Source organism: Numenius arquata, chromosome 4 (assembly GCF_964106895.1).
Source record: "Numenius arquata chromosome 4, bNumArq3.hap1.1, whole genome shotgun sequence".
In the NCBI taxonomy this organism is placed as follows: Eukaryota; Metazoa; Chordata; class Aves; order Charadriiformes; family Scolopacidae; genus Numenius; species Numenius arquata.
Genome location: NC_133579.1, coordinates 61,128,522 through 61,146,838, shown reverse-complemented (window position 1 = coordinate 61,146,838; position 18,317 = coordinate 61,128,522).

The window sequence follows — 18,317 nt, the reverse complement described above, 5'->3', positions numbered from 1 at the left end:
TGCGGGCACACCTGTGCTGCCCCCCGGCCTTCTGCCCCTCTGCAGATTTCCCCACATCTATTGGGTAACAATGACACCAGTACAAAAGACACAGTGCTGCGTCCGGCCTGTGTAGATGCCTTCAGCTGGAGTTTGTGACCTCCAGTGGGGTCTCAGAGAAAGAACCAAATTTCTTCGGAATGATAAAAAGTAGAGAGGTATCTGGCTGCGAGCACGTGAGTGCTGCAAAGAGATGATGAGAGGAAGAGAGGTCCTCATACCATCCTCAGCTGGTATTGGCTGGTGAGCTGTCAGCCCGTGTCCCTCCATGTACGTTGTCTGGTGTCTTGAACAACGAAAATTAAACACTGATTGAGGTAACTCATAAGTGAGGATGAACTGAAAGACTGTGGGTTTAGCAGGTAGGTCATGACCTTTAGGGTCACATAAGGTACAATGAATGGATGCCAAAATGTCTGTATGATAGGTTAAGGTTAGGAAAGGATCAAAGGGTAAAGGGGAGTCCATATGTAGATCTTTATCGGGCTCTCCATTTTCAAATATTTGATCTGGATTTAGGTTACAATGCTTTAAATTAATAAACATGCATTAGTAGTCCTAACTCTGGCTTACATTGTTGTCTAGCAATTGATTTATGTTTGTTCTTTGTGCAAAGAACTGCATGGAAGCAGAAAGCTTTTCTGTTAGGCCAGCTCAGCTTTAAACCTTGGCAAATTAACAGAAGGGGCTAAATTAACAGAAGAGTGCTCTTTCAAGTGTTGGAGGCCCTTTCGAAGCTTGTAGGAGCTGCCATTTCTGCCCCTGTGCCAGTGGATATCTCAAATGGTGAGCTCCATGAGCTCATAAAAGCCATTGCAACTGAGTAAAGAAACCAGAAAACTAGAAAAATATGAATAGTTTCAAGTATTATTTACAACTGCAGAATGTGCTGTGTGTTATCAGATGGGAGTTACACTTCACAAGTTTAGGACGATATTAATCTAAACAATCTATCCATTATAAAGCTGTATGCCCAACACACCTGAGTTTCTGTTTTAACTCTTCATGTTTTCCTGAAGGGGGAGGAAAAAGTGTATTTTTGAGATACAGGGGCCTGGTTGTCACCTTTTGCTTTGGAACAGAAAAAAAAAAAAAACAACCAAAAAAAACCCACCAAAAAACAAAGCAGCAAGATGACCAATGATAATAATTAAGGAAAGAACAGCTGTTAAGATTGCTAGCAAATATTGGAGAATAGGACTGGAAAATATCCTGGAGAGAACAAAACTAGTGGGAAAAAGAAGTTCTGAAATCTTATTTAAAGTAACTCTGATGAGGTCTGCTCTGACCAGTGTGCAAAATATGTCTTTTCAACAACACTTTTCAATAAAATTGGGCTAGGCCCAAATAGCATGAGGCCACAGCAGGGACTGCCAGATTATTTAAATCTGAAAATACAAACACTGTTCCCAGCAGCATCCCATTGTAGAAGCGGCTGAACTCGGACTGCTTTTCCCTCACTAATTTGCACACAGGGGTGAGTCTTCTAAGTCCCTAAGCACCCTCTAAAAATAAATGTCAGAGATCGTCCCTTGCTGCAGTAGGCTCAGAAGCTGTTTCGTGCCTGAAAGCCAAGTGCCCTCACACCCATCCCACCCTGGTGGACATCTTCCTCCTGGGTAGGGCAGCTGCAGGGAGTGTGGGCAGATGTCTTCTCCCATCCTCAGCCATCTGTGAGGCTTCCCCACTGCTGCCGTACCCACTTCTTGTGGCAGAGCTGCCACCAAAGGGTTTTCTGCCTTGTGGCCTCTTCAGGCTCTGGGAAACAAAACACATTTCCTATGGTTCTTTGCGGCTTATGGACATTTGGTAGGCGCCACTCGGTTTCATTCACCTTTGCTTTAAATGATGCCTCAAACAGTGCCAACCCAAACACGGATATTTTAGGAAAAAGCAGGGTCTCAGAAGGCACACTGCACTGGACAGCAAGTCTACAAAGGGACTTTTAGACATCAAGAACTGTAGCAGCTTAAAAAAAATGAAAAACCCTCTTGTCTTATAGCTGAGCCTTTTCTTTCATACTTCAGGAACGAAACACTCCTTCATCCTCCAAAGAGAATATTTTTCAACACCTGTCCTTAATGTCATGGCTAATAGCCTTACGGATTAGTTCCTTTAGGGAACTAATTCAGCCAGGAGGAAAGGGGACATGAGTTCTTCCCAAACACCATTTAACGTTTGGATTTAAGAGGTGCCCATTGCAATAAACATTTTGTTAACAAGTCAGGAGAAGAGCTGAGGTAAGCAGCAGTTGTATATCAATTTAAGCTGAAGAGATGCAGCTGCTACTGTGCGCTAAACAAGTTTCCATGCCAGCTCAAGATGAGGTAACTCAGAAAAGAAAGTAATCATTTTTCTTTCTACAGGAAATGTTTAGAGGCTGATAGAAAAGATTTTATACATTTGCCTTCTGGAAGTAGGTCCTACAGTGATCACAGAGAAAGAAATGTGGTTTCTTTAAAGGCTATTAGTTAAAAGAAATCTATTTCTATGTTCTTAGCCTTCTCTAAATTAAGAAAATCTCCTCCTTGGTGCAGCACAAGTGATAACCAGCTAGTAATTGCATTGCTTATGGGAGGCTTCAAGTTTCCAGAGCAACAGCACGCCTGTAATGCAAGGCTTGTCTTTGTTGCACTGTTGGCCCAAATCAGAGCTCAAATTTTCTGTCTCAGCCAGCTCACACACAAGCTCCAAAGCCTCCATCCTTCCTGTGGGATGCCAGCAGCCCAGACCTGGCTGAGCCCCGAGGAGCTCAAGCTGAGAGGTCGCGGCTGCTGATGCTCGAGCTGGGAAAGCCAGGTGGGACATCGCAACTCGGTGTCATCGGCCTGTAACGCTGTGTGACTGCTCCCTCCAGCTAGCACGCCCATGCAGGCCAGCACGACTGTGGGTGCAGGCTTGTGATCGTGGCACTGAAAAGCAGGTAAGAGCTGCCCTTGCCAGCCACGGCCCCAGGAAAGCCATTTGGGAGGGACCTGGGTAGCTGATCTGCTCTGGGTCATCATGGGTCTTTGCTCATACGTAAAAAGGTGCCTTGCACAGGGCAGAAAGTGTAACCCCTAACATATTGGTACTGTTTTCATATTTAACAAGTACAGTACTATAATAAATAATGTAAACCAATAAATAAATAATGTCAACTAGAAGATAGGATTAGCTTAAAACCAAGTAGCTGCTGTGTATAGGAGTAACTTGCCTGAGCTGAGAGGGCAGCTCAGCTCAGAGCAATTTTGGGGAGAGGGGAGAACTGCTACGGCAGCTCCAGAACCACATCCCCCTTTTTGCACCGCGCAGATGGTCACACTCAGGACAAGGTCTCTGCATCTTTTCTATCAGACTGATACACTTCGCTTCAGTTCTTCACTGTCAGACTGATATATGGCCAATTTCCAATAACTTATTCTACTCTGTGCCGGGGGACTCCTCCAGCAAAAAAATCAAGAGCCTCAGATACAAGCAATTGAAAGGTCATTTCCAGGCACTTTTGAGATATTCGGTGGAACTCTGAACACCACAGCTCAGACACTAGAAGCTGCACAGTTGCATTATCATGATGCTCTTCCTAGGCTTTCTAGTCTAGCACTGTGGCTACCCTCTAGCTCATAGAGCTGGGGTGGTGGGACAGCCCCTGCAGACATGCCTAGGGCTGCAGGACCCTCACTTTCCCTGCTTCAAAATTAAATGTTGTTTGGACTGCTCTCTGGGACTGAACCCCCAGGCAGGGAAAGCTCACGTCCACACCACTGCTCTCTCAATCCCCAGGACTGCTGCTGGTCTGCACTAGCGGCCACCCGTCTCAGGAACCATTTGAGATGGCACTACCTGGCCAAAATAATGCCTGAGACCACTGCATTCAACTGTGCTGTCCCAGGATCTAGGAATGTAATGGGGCACTGCTTGATGTATGGGCACAGACATAGCACGAGCGCCTGCCAAACTGTGACGCAGGCTGGCTGCTTCATGAGCATCCTTCGTGGCAGCATAGGGAAGGGAACCGCTCTCGGGCCTGGGCAAGCAGCTGCGATCTGTGCTGATGTGAATTAAAAACATGACTCATTTTTCAAAGGGCTTCTCGAGGGTTTGGGCAGTTTTTTCTAACTGCTGGGCAGAGCTCCCAGTGGAAACACAGCATTCAACTTGGGAGGGAAACATTTCTAAGCTAACTTCTTGCTTAGAGTAATTCTAGTCTCTTACGACGTCTTTATTTCACTTGGCTTTGAAGAGATAGAGGAGGCAGATAATTAATTATAAAAGACAGTTTAAAAAAAAACAACACCAAAAAAAAGCCATCATTCTAGAGTCTTACAGCCCCAAGACAAAACCTATACACCAGATACACCAGTGACAGCATATGGGCCCTTGTTAGTGTGGAACCAAATGCTTGCAGCTGATCTCCATTAGAAAAGCCTCTGTTCACTTCCCTCGCCCAAAACGATAGGGAAATCCACTTCATTTTCTTCAAACCATACGACAACATTTGGCAAGTTTTGTTTCCTCCCATTTAAAATAAAATAAAGCAATAAAATATGATAACAGTCCATCAAGTGATGTTCCAGTTTCATTTACGTGATGTTCAGAACAGTTTGTGGCAATAAAAGGAATGGGTACTTGAATGAGGTATTATGGTTAGCAGCCTGCAGGAAGATATATTTAGTTTAAATACTAATAATAGCCTAATAGCAGCAAGGCAAGATAATGGAATGTGACAGATGTTGGATGTTCTCCCTTTGCACTGTGCCAGATGTATATTTTAAATTACTGTTTGCATCACGAAAGGTCCAAGAGGCCTCAGTTTTGGATTCAGGGCCCTATGAGGCTGGACTCTGCAAAGAAGTATTCGATCCCTTCCCTAAAAACAGAAATTACAAGTTATTTTTATCACATGTATCAATATTTTTGCACAGTCTACTCTTCTTAGAGCAGCCCTAAAGGTGGCACTGTCAAAAAGCTCACATGAAAGCCCATTTATTTCCCTATGCAGGTCATTCAGTAGTAACCTTGGCTTCATTCAGCAGTAACCATGGCCGTGGGGAGCACTGCTTGGCAAGGTGAGGACTCCACGCTGGCTGCCTGGACTGAGATCCAAAGCTCCTAGGGGATCACTTCATTTGGGCAGCCAGACAGTGCCCCTGGCAATTGGAGAAACTCTTTCCAAGAACAGAAGCGTATGGATATTATAGACTCTTCCTTTGAATTAGTTTCATGCCAGAAGCACTCTGCACAATTAAGCACTATCATTAGAAAGGTTTTTTAGTATTTGCCCTTCAGATCCCCCTGCGAAGAGGGAAAAAATTATATATAATGTCAATTGCAAGGTTAATTTTATAGAAACCACTCTGAAAATGACAGTGTTGACTTCTGTGTTTTCCTCCCACCAGTGATACCTAATACTCATTTCCAAGTTATTCATCAATAGTATGAAATCATTCTCAATTTCTAGACTCAGACTATGCCCATTCCTTCACAGGCACATATGAAAATGCATCCGCATTGGTCCAGACTGTGCCCTGAAACATGATTTTGTAGATTTGATGCCATCAACAGCATTTTACAGAAGCTGTAAATTAGTAAATCATTAGGCCAATGCTGCAGCAGGAGTAGGAGTTCCCAGATCACATCCTCTTTACCTTGTGAGAAGTAAAAAACAGAGACCTGCTGGGAATCTCTATAATCCATGGAGTAAGAGCTGCTTTCCCACACCAACTCTCCAGATTAGGGATGTATTATAATTGCATACTGAGATGAGCTGATGTTGCTGCAAATAATTCCAAAGGGTCAGTGCTGTCTTCCATGTGGCTACTCTGTGCCTTGGTAAATTACCTCACTCTTTGCTCCGACACCAACGTAACTCTCAGGAGTTACAAGCAGCAAGACAACCACCATCCCCTGTCCTACCAACAGACATCATTTGGGTCTGAATCACTCACACACCAGAGGACATCCACACCTCATGTTTCCAATCACACCCATCTGAGCTCCTACCATCATCAGAGTGAACCTGGATATCTCAACACTTAACGATGCCTCTGTGAGAAAGAAAAGACTGATTTTCACCCAGAGAGCTAAGGAACAGGGAGAATGAAACAGTCATTCTGTGGTTAGACGGGAAATTGGGCACTGGATCCTGTTTTTCTGATTTCCAACCAGGGCCCTATACATTAGCCTATTTTTCCTCCAATAACAGATTCAAGCTGTGACAGGATTCTAACATATGGATTTCCTCCCCTCCAAGGTTTTCGAGCATTTGGGTTTTGATCAGCCACTGTCACCACCATGTTTCTTCAAAGAGATGTTCTGAACTCTTCTAACGAGCATCAGCCGCAATCTGAAACAGGGAGAAAGGGAGAAATGGTTCACAGATCCTCAGAGCTACTATGCGGATATGTGGTTGGGATCAAAGGGGACTGCAGATGCCAACAGCAGCACTTAAAAGAGATCTTCAGAGTTGTCTTTTCTTGCACAAAATTTTAGATAACCACACCACTTTGTTCTCAAATATTTAAACAGGTTAGTGACAATGAATAATTATAACATGACAACATATTGAAGCCAGCGTGGTGAAAGTGCTTTGTATTCCCAGGCACCCTACGGTCGTCATCATCTTCAATATCTGACCATAACTCACATCCAAGAAAGTATTAGAACAAATCAGGCTGCTAACAAATGAATAATTAGATATATCCTTGATTAACTACTTCCTTTACATAGAGGCCCGTGTGTTGACTATACTACAGTGTCATCAATAAAATCCTTGTCTGCTTAAGTCAGAGCACACAACTCTGTGCTGTGAAGTACAGTCACAAGATGACAACTCTTCACAAAGGTGTTTTTTTTTAGTTCAAGACATGCACAAATTAAAGAAAATTCAGCTAAGATACACTAAGTAAATAGTAGTAACAATGACCAATCAAAACTTCCCTTTATCTCCCACCAAAGGACTCCCCAAACATCAGGGGGATTTCCATATGAGACAGCCTGCAGTTCTTCCCCTCTTGTGCTTAAGCAAATATATTTTCTTAAGGTATTTCAAAGTCGTGTAGGCTCTGTAAAGTTTCCTGGTAAATGACCAATGAGATGCAAATAACTACTCTGACAGTTATTAAGCAGTGCTGTCCACTTGTTGGTGAGCATGCCTCCATGGGAGATGATGTGAGCTTGGTGGGAAAGTCAAGGACGTGCACGAGCCATGAAAATACCACTCTCCAAAGAAGAGAGGAAATGAAGATACAGAGATCCAACACTTCCCAGCAGTTGTCGTATGGCTCTTGTCTGTCATTTCAGGCACCTTCCAAAAGTGGCTTGGGCTTTACTGCTTGAAATAAAGGGGCGAACAGGACTGAGTATTGCTGCCAGTACAGGGAGCTGTACAACTCTGCAGGTCTGAGCCTCTCCACCCCCTTCCTGAACCCTGCCTCTTCCTAACACCCTATTCCTCAAACTTTCCTTTGCTTCTGCAAACCCTGCCTGAGGCTCCATAATCTTACAACTCCTCCTCTCTATAACATACTTCCCACAAGGACAACAAAAGAAAATACTTCAATAATATGCTTTTATACACTCTGCTTTCACAGGATTTCCCAGATATCCCTGACTTCCAATGATGCGGTTTGGAAAACACTAAGACAAAGGGTTTTCTTTGTTTTTTTATTAAAATGGGAAGTCATCTTCAGTTTTAATTGTGGATAAGCTATTATAGTCCTTTGGGCCATAACTTTAATCAAACACATTTAACATTTTTAATTTCCATTGTCATTGTCTGTGCACAAACTATTTTTGCTAGAAGAAGTGGTAGAATTTAAGAATATTTCTTAGTTGTAGTTATACTGCTAGATATGCTTTTAATGGAATTTAAATTAACAGCTGATTGATTTAAATTAACAGTAACTGCATAAATGAAACATCCTATGTCATGGTAGCACAGCAAGTGAATTATTCACTTTAGAAAAGCTTTTGAAACATTTCCAGGGTAGAGAGAATGGGAAGAACTGAAGAATAATAATAAGAAATAATCAATACAAGAGCTGGAGAGACTGGAGCAAGAGGAAAAAACAAGTGAAGGTATTGCCAGGGACACACTGGAGGCTACTACAGTTGGTTCAACAGAACCAGCTACTGAAATCACAGCCTGCCCTCGAAACGGGACTGAAAAAACTGCTTCCCCAACATGACCCTGCTATTGCCCCTTGCCCAAAAGCCTTGCTGGTCCTGTTTTGGGCTGTCTTTGGTTTTCCTCTCTTTGTTCAGTAGGACCCAGAAGTCCCCATCCCTCACATGTAGGAGGCCAGCACCTCCTAACTCTCCTCTCTTTGACCACATGCCAAATCACCCCAAGTGCACCACTGCTTCTTCTCCAGGATACTTCTCCTGGTAGTCTCTGACACCTGTATAGTGACTGAGACCTCTGCGAATATTAGCCCTAAACACCAAATCCAAAGGAAAGTTATAAGTTATTCCCCTCAGGTAGTAAATAAGTGGGTTAAATAATATTAGTTCTGTCATTTAGGGTGGATTTTTAAACATATTTAAGGACCAAGCATGCTGTGAGGCACTAGAAGAATTTCCAAAATCACATCAGGAGTTCCCATCAATTTAAATAGGAACCAGGCTATTTAAAACTTCAGAAAATCCCATGTATGTGAAAATACCTCCATGCAACAAGCACTTTAGTATCTTTAAAAAGGTGTCTTTTTGTCCTGGTTTGAGGTAAAACAGAACTAATTTTCTGTTCAGTAATTTTACCTTTTTAGCTGGGCCTCTTCTAACTAACTAAACTCTGAAATTAACAGCATATTGTTCAGAAACTGTTCACTCTCAAAGTGATAAGACCTGATTATACCAAGGAATGGTAGGCAGAGAGGCTCTTGCTTATACTTATTTCTATAAGAACCAAGGTCAGGTAAATTTGTTATTTGCCCCATTGGAAGATCAGAAGTGGAAAAGCGTAGAGGGGTCACACCTGTAGGGAGGAATGGACAGAACAGGTGACACAAAACTGACCAACAGGGTATTCCATCCCATCAGCATCATGCCCAGTATAAAAGCTGGGGGATGAGAGGGTCAACTCTCTTCCTTCAATGGCCGATGTCCAAGGAGGACCCTGTTTGTTCGTCTGCCTTTGATCCCGATCTGAGCATTCCTGGCTCCAGATCTGGAATCCAGCCCCTGTCCATCACCAAGTCCAGCCTGGGACTTTCCCCTGTGCCTGCTGGTGATGTGATCATCATCCTGGGAGCTTGACACGGTTTTGTATATACTGTATAATTTTTTTTCTTTTTTTCTTTTCTTCTTATTATTTATTATTTCATTATTTATTAATATTTTCATTACGGTAGTTTAGTTTTTTCTAAACTCATAAATCTCTTTTATCTCTTCCTCCCCTCTCTTTTCCTTAGAGGGGGGAGGGAGGGACCACCTGTCATTCTGATTGGTCAATCTGGTCAAAACCACGACACTTTTACTTATTGCCACTGCAAACTTGTATGTTCAAAATACAAAGTTGAAAATATACTTTTATCACTATATTCAAAATAATTACTTGGACTGTTTAACTGGCCTAATAAATGATTCTCCTTTGTTTCACTCTCAGTAGATTTGGCGTTTTTAGCAGCATCATGGTTTCATTCAGTCCACTGCAGAACAGACCAAATGACGGTCTTTTCTCACGTCGCTTCCTAAACCTAGCACAACAGCATTTGCAAATTATCTCTTTCTTTTCCTGTTGACAGCTCTGACTGATTATAATTTATAGTCATCTTGGATTACTATATATTAACAAAGTCTCTTGCTAACATTGACAGCACATGTTCAAGGTCCATTCAAATTCAGCCTCTTTGCACTTATCACTATATTAACTAAAGTCATTGTCAGGTTTCTTCTTTTTCAAGCTTGCCTTAAAAAGCTGGCAATTAAAAAAGCTGACAAAAGAAAAAGAGTGGCAAATCACAAGGGATTAGGTCTTATTTTCAAGTGGGTTTGCAACTTTAAGTTTGCAAACCTAGAGCACGCATAAACCAGATGCCTGTAGGCTGAAGAGCACGATTTGCAACAAGATAAATGGTTTGGCTATGTATAATCAGTGTGTGTGCATATGTACATGGAAGAGACTGTGAACGTAACAGCATTTTTGGATATTCAGCATTTGCCTTTTCTATAGACACTTTCTCAAAAGCGCTCCGACGTGATGCAGAGGACACCAAAGAGCTCTTTCCTCCAAAGCACTTTGTCGGTTGGCTAGAAGAAATACTTCAAGTCCACCAACACTGCATACCTGCTTCTTTAAACAGCCCCTGCTTAGGAAAACTTTCATGAGGAAGAATGGCATTGAAATTAAAAAAAAAATACATACATATATATACATTTATATACTGTTTTTACAGAAGAACCTAATTCCACAGAAACACACTTCAGTGGATAGACAGGATGGAGGATGCAAAGATTTCATCCAAGACCTCAGACCTGTGCCTGATCTGGAGTATTTACAAGCTTGTGCATTGCAGTAATTCTGTTTGCAGCCACCACACATCAGCTGTGCATGCTGACCCTGGATTTCTTTTGATCAGTTTATGGTTTTATTAGTACAGTTTGCTTAACTTATTGGAGACTGCTCTAGTGTGATACACCCCAAACACCTAGCATTATAATAAAACTGAATGAGAGCCACTTCCATTTAATCAGACCTGTATGAGGGAAAAGGTAATCCAACAAAACACTCACCCAATGCCAAGGTTTTAACTGATGTTAAGCAAGGGTTAACAGATGTGAATTTCTAAGCTCCAACACAGAAGCTTCCCTACACAGGCTAAATAAAACTGCAAACCCAAATACAACCTCAGGTGCATCTACACAACCCCACATCTCTCTCCAGTAACAGCTGTGTAAAGTCTATTAGTCTTTCGGCTGTTAACATCCATGTGACTGTAGGATAAACCTTTGACTTTCTCTGCCAAGGTTAAGATTTTTAGGTGCTAGCAGCTAGAATAAACACTCCATTTTAACTTGTCAACTAAGCAAGAAAGTCCATGGACATGAAACTTTTCTCACTACCTTTTCCATTAATTCACACTTCAAAACCAAACTGAGCTTTAAATTAATGCACAAATCTGACAAAGGACAAAACAACATTTAAATTACCATCAATAAATACCCAGCCAAAAGTAATTACTTCTTCTACTGTGGCTCATTAAGAAAGTGTTCCATTAAAGCTGTAGAGTTAAATAATGAAGGAGATGACAGAGTTAAGGTTCAGTGTGCTACTGCGCAAACGTGAAAATGTTTGTAAAATGCCCAGATAGCATTTTCAAAAGGCTGGATCTTTCTCTCTGTATTTCCGAACAACTTTAGTTCTTCCTAACATCTCTTTACTGACAAAGAGAATCTTGTAATTTCTGCCTGGCTGGAGCTGGAGGGAACCAGGTGGGCTATGAAGGGTTGCAGGGCGATAGTAAAGGGGAGAAGGAGCACTGGATTTCAGAAGACTTAAGCTGAACATCACTGTGGCTACTGGCCACTGTAGCTGGGCTGAGTGCAAGAATATGTGGAGAGGATGGGTTTGAGCTGTGAGTGTTAGAGGGGGCTGTATACTGGCTGCAGAAGGAATTCAATGCCATTATATAAAACATGAAAATTAGGTTAGAGGGGTGATCTAAAAATGCCGGATAATGCCAATATGACCACTGACTGAATTCACATGATTAAGTTCTTTTCTGCATTATGGTTTTGGCTAGGTATCAGAGCCCCATAAACCCTGTTGGTACAGTAAGGATAGAGTGTGATAACTGATAGAATATCATTTTGCTTAACAGCTTAGCTTGATTTCTCCCATTGTGCTCAAATTTCACATTGCAATATCTCTGTGATAACTAGGCACAAATGGACAGTGCTAAGCACCGAGCATCACTAATACTTAGTAGAGAAGTAACTCACATGATCGTGTCCGACGACCAGCCCACAGAGTTTTACACTTCTGGCATACTCACTTCATACTGTCCTGTTCATTAATTTATCATGATTCATCTTTCAAGTATTTAGTCAGTTTGTTCTTGCCTCCATTGCTCCTATTGGAAAGCTGTTCCAGAAGACCAGAGCTCTGATACTGGGAACTCTCCTATTTCCAGTCTAAAGTTATTCACAACCAGTTTATGCCCCTGCTTCTTATTTGATGCTGCAGAATCTGCAGCAGGAGAGTAAAGAGTCACAAAATGCAATCTGTATTCTCAACAGGCCAGTACTTTAAAAATAGCGTACAGCTCAGCCTATACCTTTTGTTAGGCAACGTCAAACTGGTTTAGAAGCCTGCAGCAGATTTCTTACTGCCTTTAGCAAAAGAAAAAACAGAAGTGTGATGCTGTTCGCAATGATCCATGAACAGTTTTAAACAGACCAGATATTTTACTCAGTGGAAGTATGTCAAGGCTAAGATTCTTAGGATTACATGAATAAAGCATTTGGAAAATGAACTTTCAGGAAGCAAACCCTCTGTATTAGTTACATAGCTTTGTCTGTCAAAAACCAAGAGTGATCTCCAAATGAGAGAAGCTGCTGCAAATTTCAGGTGATACAACTGCCGTGTTTCCATTTCAACTGGAAAAGCCTACCGACCTTGCTGGCTCTAACATTACCTGAGGTGAGACCAGAAGAGATACAGTGAAGAGAGATAGATACTGATACCTGTGAATCCAATACTGATACCTGTGTATCTAATTCAAGCGTTTGCTTTCTGAAACTGTATCCACCTGCATTGCTTTTTATTAACAGGCCATTATGAGTTGCCTCTGGCAAATTCACTGCTAATGGAAATGTAAACATGTCCCTTGATACCGTCTAAAACAATTTATAAGGAGCGGAGAATGATCACGGGACATACGGCAGCAAATAGGTCAGAAGCAGTAGAAAAAGCCACTTGCCCAACACTCCCTCCTGGTAACAGGCTAGTGTGTAACAAGCCTCCTTGGTAAGACAGAAGTCTTTCCATCGCCAGCTCTGAAAGTACAGGTCACTGTTTTTAGGAGCATTTGATGCTGCAGTGAGCCTTTATTCCCCTGTGAGGCAGGGACAGCTCTCCTGACGTCTTCTCAGTAGACGCCGTGGAGAGGACTCCACCCACAAGAGCAGAGGAGTGAATTAGGTCTTTCAACACACCAGACAAACCCTGCACCGTGCTTGTCACCAACACTGCAAAAAGAGGTCACCTGAAGAACCAGCTCAGAAGCTCTTGCTGGATGCCATGTCTTTGCCCACGCTAAGAAGTATCTCCAAATCAATGTCAACCAGTTTTCTGAGGATTCAGTCTAATTTGGTCTCAGGAAGACAGAACATACACGTTAGCCTGATCCTGACAGTCTTTAGGAGACACCACACATATCCAACGATGATTAACTCCCTTATGCAGTAGAAAACTTCATCTAAGTGGGAAATTTTGTGGACAGGAGGCTTTCTTAGAGATGGAATAAGCCACAGACTACCCAAAGCTCACAAGGTTTTTGGGAAAACTGATGAAATTGGGGGGCTGTAGGGGGACGGGATGACAGGGGCAGGGGGAACAGATTGGGAATAAAACTATTTGTCTACAAGACACTAGTCATGACATTCCTACTTTGGACTGCCCAGAGCTACTAAATTAGGGAACTCTATCAATTCCATCTGAGTTTCCCCAGAGAATTTGCAGGAGACGCAAGGCATTAGAAAGCAAAGTCCAAGGATATAGATAATAAGAGCAAAAACATAACTGAATGTCCCATGGTGAAATCAAATTTGATACACTCGCAGGTTAAAAGATAGAAAGACACCCAGACAGAAGTATGTATCTCCACTGACATACAAAAACACAATGGTATGACAGAGAGAAAATGTTTCAGAAAACAATTTATTTATGGCTTAATGACATTTAAACCAACTATTATTAAGTTAGCTGAATGAAAAAGAAATCATTGGCAAATTGGAAAAGAACAACCCTTAGGTCAATCTGACAAATTTTTTATCCTGCATGTGGGAAAACATCCCTTGCAAAATCTGAACTTCACAGCTGGATGAGAACACATAAGCAAATATAATGCAGAGCATAAACTGTTGGTTGTCACCATCAACAACAATGTACAATCAGAGCCCACCATGTAAATGAGAAATGACCAGCCTTTCTCCCTTTATATAAAGCTTCATGGAAATCTAGATTCACCAACAAAACTAGGGTGTCTCCATTTCACAGCAGGCCTAAGCTTTCCTGCAGATCTACTCAAAGCTACTTAACACACCGTGTTTGAAAAGGGTTAAATGGCAGATCCTAGGACCCCCTCAATCTCTCCATAGCCTCTGCTTAGCAGCATTGCATTTCCATTTGAACTGCAAATGACCCTGTACACACAATCATGTAATTCATATTTATATAAACAGAGGGTACAGTATGTATAATTTGAAAGATTTCTGGGAGGGGGCGCATCATAAGTAAACTCCTACTTTTCCCTTGGGGAAACAATCCCATTTGGTTTTAGTTAATTTCAAAGGAGAAAAGTATTTTCCCTTCTGTGTCGATAATTTAACAGAAATTTGTCATTTCTGTCTACAAATCAAACTTTCAGAGTTGCCCTAACTGTTAGCAGTAAAGCAGCGACACACACATGTGCAAGCGCGCACACACACACAAACATACAGAGCACAACAACTGCAACACAATGAAATGCTCCTGCAGCAATTTCTAACCATGGAAATTGAGTTTAGTTTCACTGAATTGCCAGAAACCTCTCCACACTGGGGAGCTGTATTTCCAAGCACATATCATGGGACCAGGACCTTTGGTGACATGTTGTTCCAATTTGATTGAGGTCGGGTTGCAGGCCAGCCCTTTCAAATCATAACCAGCACAGAAATTACCTCCTATGAAACATCGTGGCAAAGTGAGTCTGCAGCAGCGAACTCAGGAAAACTTCATTTTGGGGTCAGTGCAGCATTAAGCGTCATTAATGTGTTTTTTTTTTCCCTCGGAGGTTTTCCAAGAGCTGTTTTGGGGGAGGCTGAAAGGACACTGTTTGCTTTTATTTGGAAATTTATGTTGCCTTGATTGCCTAATTCAGAATTTGTGGGGGAAAAATGTATGAGCATTTGAGGCAACAGATTTGGAGCAGAAAACTTTACATGTAAATTTTATGCAATCATCACTTTTTTCAACCCATTCACTGTCTGCAGCACAGAGCTCAGAAGGCATTATTTTCAAAAGGAATTAATAGGAAAAGTGCAGCGATGTCTATTGTCTTTAATAAAGCGTACAGTTTAATTCATAGTGAGTCAAACTCTCCCAGTTTTAAAAATCTGCAAATACATTACCCAAGCCATGCAAGAGCTGCAGCTCTGTCTCAGATGGGAGCAACTTTAACCCCGGATGACACCAGGTTGATATTCCCATCCTTTCAGATCTCTGGCTGTCAAAGCCTCAGCGTGGTCACTGTGCATCGCTTTCAACTGAGTCCAGCTTTCTCCAGTCATTTGCTTCTCTGCAGAAGGGGTTACTAGCAGCTTCCTCACTTGTGAAACTGATTTTAGGTCAGACTACAGCATTTCATAATGGATTATAATGTTTGATAGAGCTGTTCAAACATAGTGAAAAAATCTAACAGCTAGAAATATGTTCCTAGTACAGGCTAATCCTGCTTTTGAGTATTTTATTTTCATTTAGAAATTATTTGAATTATAAAATTCAGCGGGGCTTTGGGCCCTATAAATAAGTAATATTTCAGGGCCAGTAGATTGGGGTAGTTTCCTTGACATATGGAGATTACACTAATTTAAACTAGCTGAAAATCTGACTCATAAATCTGACTCATAAATGTTCCCCTCAAAAATGGGAAGCAACAGTTCTAATACAGGTCTCTCTTTCAGCTGTATAAAATATAAGCAAGAGAAGACAAAGTACTCTGTCCTTACTCACATTAATGCCTATTTACACCACTGTGGAAATTCAAAGGTCCTTACAAAGGTATAATTTATGACTCAAGACTGCAGGGAAAAGTCATAGGCTATTCTGAGCAGATTGCAGCAGCACTGCATTTCTCACTACCAGCACTACATGCTCAGTGACATCCATTTCCATAACACTGCAATAGGCTAAATGCACACCGAAGATTTTTTTTTTACATCTATTAAATAGCTGGTTGAAGCACTAATGAGTGATAAAACGCTAATGGATATAAAATAGAGCAGAGGAGAAAGTTGTACAGACAACCTCAATTCCACTCTCATAGCTAACAGTTTCTCTTTCCACTCCTCATTTTAGTGCTCTCTAACCTAAGGCAGCAATGAGGGGATAAGCCTCTTTCCTAATGTGGGTTTGCTGGATGTTCGCCACCTCCTGAGGGCCTTTTAAATTGCATAAGCACGTGCCTCAGCATCTGTTACGGGAGTCATGAATCGCGACTCCTAAACTTTTAAATGAACACCTCTGCCTTCACCCCAAGCAAACAGCTCTATCCGTGGGGCTAAGAAAAGTTTCGTGCAAGGTCCTGCCCTAGCAGCAGTCAGCACATCCTCTCAAGTACAGAGAAGTGCCAAGCTATACCAAGAGAAAATGTGGCCCACTGCTTTGCAAGCAGACAGGTCGGAATCCATGACCTGAACAACACAGGGATGGATGATGGATGGAAAAAAGCACGTCTCTCCAGGGAACAGTAAACCCATCCAAAGAACTTCACTCACAGATAAGTGGCGTTCTTCCTTTTTGTTGGGATCCCTATTTCTCAGCTACCGCACATATGGTAAAGTATTGCAATGAGCGAAGAGAGTGAGGTATTTCATCATCCTGTGAGGAAGAAAGCACCCTTCCAAACACAGGTGCATAAAGGAAAGCCAAAAGAAAGAAGCCTACAAAGACCGAAGGCCAGACACAAAGTGCTACCAGCTTACAGGGCCAGCTATAGCCAGGTTACAAACAAGGATACAAACAGCTGATTCAATACGGTAAAATAAATCAGCAGGGAAAAAAAGGTGTAGATTGAGGTTGAAGCTTTGTCACTGTATGTATGACATCAAGAAGAGAAGATAAAACGGATTTTGTTTTCCTGCAGCAGGAGCGATGCAAAGTTGTGTCAGTGCATAATGAACAACAAGGGATGTTCTGCTCCAGAACAGGGATTCTCCTGGAAAGACGGTATGTTGACTCATAATGAGGTGTTTTGCCTGCCAATAGGTTAAGAATGAAATCATGCCTCTGGACTATCTTCTGAACCTTTCTTGGGTGTGTTGTGAAAGATGAGGATGTATTCTCCTGGGTATAGGAAAAGGCTCTTAAATTGAAAGTAGAAAAACACATATAAAAAAGACGTGCTGTTTTTTTGTCAAAGATGGTCAAAACAGAATTCAAAAATGTCCTTGAAAGAAAAGTATCTCAGCACATGAGTTAGTCTCAGTGCTGTTGAAGATTAATAAATGCATACGCAAATCTCTCATGAAACCACTTTTTGGAAGACATTAAAGGAGCGCTTCATGAACACTGGGAGTCAGCAACAGCTGTATAAATCTAAACGCCTACCTGCATCCCAAATTGAAAACAGATTAAATGATAACCAAGCTTTTTTTTCACCCACAAATGCTAAAGAGATGCTGATACAGAATTAATTTTTTGTTCAAGCTTTCAGTATGAATGAGGTGAAGAAAATATCAGGTGTAGAAATCTCAAAGAGGGAAAAAGAGAAGAAAGAAGTTTCATAAATAGTTGAAAGAAATAATGCGTATTCTGGCTAAAAGAGTCTCCAAGAACTACTGTTCAAGACTATTAAATCTGTGTCTGTGAAAGCCATGTGATAAGGTTCAACTATTGTGGTTAAGCAGGTTTTAAAAATGACTGTATCTGAAGTAGGCTCTAGGGCTATTAAGCCACTCACTGTGGACCAGATGTAATACTGTTCAAATATATGTTCTAGCCAGGGCCATTGAACTGCTAAGATTCCTAGGGACATACAGGATCAAGCAAAACACACAGATATATATTCCAAATCAAGAGTCAATGCGGTATATGGTAGCACTTATGCAGGAAAGGAATGATTCACTTTCCAGTATTGCATCCAATGAACCATGGAATATAACATTTTTTATTTCTTGGTGGTAACTGTCAAAATGCATTTAGTTTTGGGGAGATGAAGAAGGAATGCACAAAGAAGTGTAGAATAATTATGTGTTGAAAATTAAACCCAGTTGTCTGAACGGGGAAGAACAATGTAATGTACCAAAGGAGGTCTAAAGTGTTTTGGCCAACAAACTTAGAGGTCATCCAAGATGACATATTTTGTGAATGAGAGGCA